The following is a 7802-nucleotide window of genomic DNA, read 5'->3' as shown; positions in this document are numbered from 1 at the left end:
ATGATACACAGCCCTGCTTGACTTGTTTTGACTTGATCGGGCGGGCCCCAGTCTGTATGTTGGCACATAAAGAGTTTATACTGGATCTAAAGGAGTAAAAAATGCAAGGAAAATATCAAATACCACCTCTGTGGTCATTTTTATATTTGATTAATTTACATTCTGTGAGTTTTTTTTTTTCTTTTTCCATTTTTATTTGCAGTTGTTTTAGATATTTTCAAAGTCACTAGAAGATTTCAAGGTTAACCCAAGTACCTCTCCTAATTGTGTACTGAGATTCACTTTTTCTTGAATGAGTTTGGGATCTGAACTTGATAACATTCCTATATCATCTCAGGCATGTTTACATGTATAATAATTGGGTAAAAAGGCAACACTATTCTCATGCCCACATAGGAAGCTGGTGACAAGTAGAACATATTATGGAATCCAGGTTACCTGGTGACCAAGATGTTATTATCAATGAGAATCTGGTAACATAAAACTATGATTATGAAAAATATTTTGATGCTTTCCTATGAAAAATTTGTTTTTATGTGGTTTTTGCCCAAGTAATCTGTCTTGGGTCTCACAATCCAGTTTCCCACTTCCATATTCCTGCCCTTTATACCCAGGTAGTTAAAACCTTGCTTGGGATTCTCAATAGTTGCAGAGACCAGGGGCCTCCATAGTGGTGCAAGGGGGTAAGCACAATATGAAGCAATCCAAAGCCTCTGCAGCACGAGTTCAATCCCTGGCCTGCCAGGGAGCAACCCACATGGTGCAGCAGACCTCTCCTGTCTCACCCGCTGCTCCCCTCAACAGTGTATTTCACTGGGTCTGCCTGTTCTGCTCCCCACTCTAGCCCTATTAACATAAATTAATTCACAATAATCAATAACCTCACCCCCTATCATTTTCTTAGGTATAAAGTAAAGACTTAGGTATAAAGTCTCTGGTGAATCCTCTCACCCCCACATCTCTGGCCTGTACCCCAGCACTTGTTTGTATAAATAAATAAATCTTTAAAAAAAATAATCGCAGAGACCTATGATGAAAATATATCCACAACTAGACGTACTGCCTAAGGAGTTCAGTGCAGTGTTATTGTCTTGACAACTCATAGGGCTGTTCAGGTTTCTCCAGTTTTGTTCTGCACCAAAATAAAGTTGATTTCCTACATTTTTTTTTTTTTTACCTTTACGAAATAAATTGCATCTCTGCCTCAGTCCCTCCCTGCACTAGGCTTTGGAACTCCCAGGGAACAGAAACTCACGTGGTTTCAGGACCCTCATCTAGCCCCCAGGTGGCCTGGAGAGGCATACCCTGTATGGAACTTGAGGCTGCCTTTTCTAGGAAAGTCTGGAGATCAGAACCAGTGAGGAGATAGGGGAAGTATCTAAAAGACAGAGACATGTAAGTGATAATAATAACATCTACAACACCAACAACATGTAAATTCTAAGTGATTCAAGGGTTATGTTACTTAATTCTCAAAACAAACTTGTGATGGAGATTTTTTTTAAATCTATTTTACCACAGCAGGAATGTGATACACAGGGTTTCTTCCCTTATCCAAGTGCATAGTGCTATAGTCAGGGAGGACAAACCTGAGAGACTGGCTCCTAGTCAAAGTCTTCCCACCAACCCCATAGTTTCACATGATGCTCCCATTCCCTAGTGCACAGGAGCAAAGAGAAAAGGCCCGGTGGAAATACTTAGCAAGATGAAGTGAGCTAGGAGCTACCAGTGAAGGATGGGAGATGGGTAACTTCCCCAGAAGGCAAATCAGGTTATCTCTAGGGTGAAACTTTGGGACTGACAAATTTAACTTTCTGCCAAAATAAGGTTGGAAAAAAACCTGACAGTCACAGCAGCAAGGGCTCTGAGGTGTGCCAGGGTGTTTCCTCTTTTCTTTCCCCCTATTCATCTGCTTCTGCAGCCCCAAGTTGGAGGGTTATTAGCCGGTCTTTCCAACACCTATACCAGCAAGGGATGCCAGGGAAAGCTGCCCCTCCTCACACTCTCTTCTCTCTCTATTCCGCTATTCTACCTCTGTGGTGCCCTTGAGGCACAACTCTGACCAGGGTATGAAGGGGAGGTGCAGGGGAAGGACTGGGGTCTCTTCTTAAGCACAGTGATGGATGATGGACATAGCTATGTGATCCTGTGGCAGGCTGTTGGAGCTGAGACTCAGCAGGCTAGAGAGCCTGCAGCCAGAAAGCAGCCTGGAGGGGAGTCCTTGACCCCTTCCAAATTCCCACTTGCTCCTCACCAAAATGATCTGGCCTGTGAAATGGCCTTAATGAGTGCTCTCTCTCTCAAAGGGACTGGATGGGGAGATAGGAGCACTGGAGAGATCTCTATCCCCTAAGGCAGAAGGGGAGGGTGGTGAGGCTCATCTAAGAGAGGGGGCTCTAATTTCAGTACCATTCTCTCTGGACCTCCACACTTGCAGCTCCCATAAACTTGGACTTGTCATGGCAGTTCCAGAAGCCTTTCCCTGTGATCATTCTTTTCACACTTTGGTGTCCCCTTGGAGTCTTTTCCCTAAGTTCCTCCCTGTAAGTTTCTCTTCAGGACTACAACCCTTGCCCTAGAAGCTGGTTCTTCAAAGTATTCTGTAAGACCCAGCATTCCCACCCCAGGGGTCATCGTCCTCCTACGCAGTCCGGTCCTAGACTCTGCCTCCACCCTGGTGCCCCAGACCAACAACATGCTAGCAGAAAAGGGACTAGCCCTGTGGTGCCTGCCCAGTAGGATCAGGGAGGAGGGGATACACAGGTGTCTAGAGAGAAGGAAATGGAGTTGGGAGGAAAGCTCTGGTGACACCCATGCATCTGAAATAAACGCTTCAGTGGCAAGGTCAGTTAAGAGGACTTCCACATCAGATGCTAAAACCACTGAAGATCCCTCGGTCAGGAGGCAAGAAAGAGTCAAGTAGGCTGTAGTCACACATCTTAGGACTTGACTCTTCACAGTTCTCCAAGGGAGCTGTGAGGTCTGAGCATCCGCTACCCCCAGAGGGAGTAGTATCCAGCTATCAAGAATTCTGAAGGCAACTGTGTTGAATATAACCTATCAGGACTTAGATGGGGCTTGGAGTCAATACTTCCTCTCTTTTCCCCTGTTTTTATTCCTCTCAACTACTAGATGTTCCTCTAGGGAGTCAGAGATGTGAATGGGTTCGGGGTGCCCAGAATCACTGAAAATCAACTTTTCTTATAAGACATTAAGAATATCTTTTAAATTTCTCCCTCCCATAATAGAAACCAGTTGGTGAGCACCAGTATCCCTGGAGTGAAATTGGGGGTGAGGGAGGACTCCTCCATAATGACACTTTGATAGGACCCTCTGTTTTGCTGCCCTCAACAACCAATCTTGGAGGCTTTTCTATGAAACTGTAAAAAGAAGTGGAAAGAGGACTGGAGTCTGTGGGAGGGCCCAGGTCTCTCCCAGGATGATAAAGCAATAAGAGGACACTCAGATTCAAAAGAGGAAGGGAAACACCACATCATTTATTTCCAAAGAAGATAGCAAAATGGACCCCATGTACACAAAGGCCTTTAAGGGGAAAATGAATCACAGTTCAGATTTTAATTCATTTTTACATATATATACAATGAAATTAAGCCATGGCTTTCAACTACGTTTTCATTCAACAATCACTTTCAGTCAAATACATAACTTTTCTTTCAAGTTAGTTCATAATTTAAGGTTGCTAGGGGACCAATGATAAATCACAAACAGTATAGATAGTCTAAGGTTTCAGTCAGGCTTTTTTGTACGTGTGAATTATGATTACAAAACATTTGCCTGTCTGTATAATTCACATCCATTGCAATCATTACATTTTCCCATAAATTAGTGATATAAACAAACATATGGGGGTCTCCAGTAAACAAATAAAAATCAATATAGGAGACAACATTTGTAGCAACTATAATATCAGCATGGGTTACAGCTTGGGGAAACTTTTGTACAAATCATTTAGTCAGTACACATGGGGAGGGAAGACAGGAACATCCTTGTTTATTTCAAACACCTTTAAAACTACATCAGAAGGTTAGGGGAAAGCTGGACAAAGTGAAAGTATCTTTCCTGGGCACAATATAAAATGAAGAACTGCACATGTGAATGGGACGGGAGTGTTTGCATGCATTTTGGGATCATTATCTTGTAGTCTGGACTTTCTGAATTCCAATTGCCAAGACTCCAAAGAAAACAGGAAGGCATTAAATGTTTTTCTCCTTCAAGTCACTCTATTATGGCAGAAAGGGTTTGCTGATTACTGCTGGTGGGAAGAAACTGACAATGAACCTATTTTTAGCAGAGATTGGCTTTGAAGGAGCACGAAATATTAACAATCACTTGGCTGCAGCCTTAGGTTCCCAGGAGGCAAGAATATTGGGAACTTGAGGGGTCCCCAAAGGAGGCTCATCTAGGTGACCTGACTTGGACTGATGGAGTGCATGCCAGAGCAGAGAGAAACACAAGTGTGGGCTTGGAGTATGCTCTTTTCTTCCTGTATCTTCTCTGCATTCTTTCTCCCATGTCCCAGAGCCTGTGCAAAGGGCCCCTCAACATCTGCATACCTCCATAGGCTCTGGACCTTTCTCTGCATTGCTTTTGATTTTTCCCTTAGCAGGACTTAGCCCTAGAGTTATCAGATAGTATAGTGTGCACGTATTTTTTTAAAAGAAGTTTGATTTTTATCTCGTTAGAAACGGTTTGAGACTCATCGGGCAGAGGGCGTTTGACAGAGAGGAGAACAAATCGCTGACAAAGAACCTTTTACGTTTCATCAGCGTTGTTAGGACGACAAGCAGGAATGTCTCAGATAATAACTCCCACTTCAAAGATTTCTCAGCTCAATAGAAAGCGGACCATCCTTTTTATTCAACCACAAGGACTGGCACTAAAGAAGACTCAACTGTTTGATTTTTTTCCACCATGTTTATTTTTCCCCTATTCACTGGGGTACTTAGATAAAATAAACAACAAGACAATTAAGGGAACATGGACTTCTAACTTTCCTGCCATCTTTCCTATCCCCTTGGCCTTGGGCTCTTGAGATCCCACCCAGGGCATTCCAGGCCTGAGGGGTACCATACACTCCACCTTGAGAGAAGCAAGTTTGTGGGCCTGAGAGGGCTTCTGGGATGCATAGGCAGGATGTACTGTGCTAGGGGCCAAAGTGTTAATGTCCCAAAGTCACAGTCTGAACTCCCCAGACTCATCCTGATGTCTCCCTTTGCCTCCCAAGTCCCAAATTCAGACCTCCACACTACTCAAGATTCAGAAATGCTTCATAGGAAACAGAGATGGGCATGCTCATTTGTTAAGTTTCTAAGATTGCCCTCAAGTTATTTACTCCTCACCCTGGAGCCTCTTTTGGGGCGCAGTCAAGAATCACTGGAGTCCAGCTCCTCCCTTTCTTGAAAGCGTCTGTGGCACCAAAGCACCTCTCTCCTACATCAGAGTGTGGGTGAACCCCTAAAATGGGGAGTCAGGTCCTGAGGAGGAAGTATATACTGGAGATCGCAGTGACAGTATTAAATGGCGTGAAAGCAAAGATCAACGCAAATGTATCTTAATAGAGTGTCTGTAGTGAAGTGTGCCGCCTTTGAAGCGGCCGCTCCCCGAGCACATTTCCATGGCGAGCCTAACACGGCATGCTGATGCACCGTCAAACTCACACTTTCAACCCCAAAACTCGACTCTTTGAACAACCCGAGCTTGATTAGACCTTTCTCCTTTTCTTTCCCCTCTTACAAACCATTTCCTCGCCTTTAGAAACTTGCCATCAAACCCAAATGCGCCCTCTGATCACCGCAGAAAGCAGAAACAAAGGGAGCTGAGCGGCGATTCAAGCGGCCCTTTTCTTCTCTCACATTATTATCCATTTTTATTATGATCGGGAACAAGTGCCCATTCGCGTGGGTTTTGTTTACCGGAAATTAAATGAAAATGATTTAGTCCGCGTCAAACAAAAATATATACTTGTATACACAAGAAAAAAGGCCTGTTAGACGTAAATATTATGTCCTTAATGAAAAGCCTGGACGGGCTCCAGGCTTGGCCTTTCAGGATTTCAGTGCAACTTGCCCATTGCCATAGAAATCCTAACTTACCATGAAGATGCACCGTGGCGAAGAAACATTGCATTGTGCGCGGGCCCTTTGATGTCGCAGGCGAGAGATGCGGGCGCTCAGCTGCGCCAGGCGAGATTACCTTGCGAGCAACGCGGTGGACATCTGTAACAAGCAAATGAAAAATTAAAGGCGATTAATGGCCGACCAAACATTTTTATTTCATTTCATTATTTTGGAGGGGGGAGTAGGAGACAAAAACGGGGTCTAGAAATAGAAGAGAAAGAAAGGAGTCCTATGGGGAGTGGGGGTAGGTTTAAACATTGTCAGAAGAAGCAAGTTCCCCAGATGCCCTCTGCACTTTGGCTGTGGGGCGGATCCTTTCCTATGGGAAGGAATTGTTTGCTGAAGAACCCCCCCCCCAAAAAAAAAAAAAAAACCACCAGGCTGCCTCTGGTCCCTGTTTTAGAGGGAGGTGGGGAAGAGGAGAGTGTAGTTCCCTTTCCACAAGAAGGGATTCACTAAGGATGTATTTGGGAGATTCTGGTTTGTATTAGGGTTAATGAAAACAGTCCCACTTCAGTTAGGACATTACTTATCTTACAGAAGTGTAGGACTGCAGGGCACACGTGAGAATTGTCTAATGATGTCTGAAGAGGAAAGAGAAGAAAACACAGCAGAGTGGCAGAAAAAGGACATGTTTGCCGGGTTCAGCTTTTAAAATTGAACTTTTTAGGGGACTCCCTTTAGGTGGGAATACCACATCCTTACTATCTCCAAATCCCTAGGGGATGGGTCCGCCAAAGCCTTTATATCCATTTCTTTTTATTTTTCCAAATCTTAGCGAGAATTTCAGGGCAGGCCCATCCTCTTGATAAAGGGTGAAAGACTGGGAAACAGGCACTGATATACCCTCTCCCCTCACTTAGCAACATTTGCAAGGGTTTTCCTCTTCCCTGTCCCCAACATCTGGTTCTTTTTCTGGGGATTTGATACACAGCATATCAAACATAGTCAATATAGACTCTTTACATTTGTTATTTCAGTTCATCTCTCGTCCCTTAAAAAAGAAAAGTTGTGTGATTTTTACAAAGACTAGCACAGGATTGACTCAATTCACCCAGCCTCTATTACTTAGGCTTCTTTCACTTTCCCTTCGTTGTGGCTACCTCAACTCAGTGACACTATTGGCCCATTCTGCACCTGGAGTGGCAAAGCATCCAAAGGATTCTACAAACAGTGCCAGGACAAGGGTCAAAATGTAGTGAAGAGGGTGATTTGTCCAGAGAGGTTTCACAGTAATGAAACTTAAAGCCCTTCCAGCACTCTTTTGTGTTTATTTGCTGTTTTCTAGACTCGGCCTCTACTCCAATAATATAATGTATATAGAGCACATTAACCAGCAAACACACATCTCTGTGATTGGGTGAATCCATGAGGAGAGGCATGTGATCTCCAAGGGAAGTTGTTGAAACCAGCAGGCCCATTTCCTTTGTAGGAGTGCTTACAATTTTTGAGATCTGGGTCTGAGTATTTTTGTTTCAAAGTATAGTTGGGGGAGGAGGTTAAAAAAAAAAAGGAATGGGAATAGAAAGAAGAAAATGATTTTGGAACGCTCTGCCACCTTTCTTGGTGGGAACTTCTCACGAGGTTCCCATTGGAAGCTGTGAAGGGAGTGGGTAGAAACCTCAGTACCGGGCCTACTGAGAAAACATTTCCCATTCTGTGAAA

This window comes from Talpa occidentalis, unplaced genomic scaffold, assembly GCF_014898055.3.
Source record: "Talpa occidentalis isolate TD23 unplaced genomic scaffold, MPIMG_talOcc4v2.1 talOcc4.4, whole genome shotgun sequence".
NCBI lineage: Eukaryota > Metazoa > Chordata > Mammalia > Eulipotyphla > Talpidae > Talpa > Talpa occidentalis.
The sequence above is the reverse complement of the archived record's forward strand: the minus strand, read 5'-3'. Positions refer to the sequence as shown.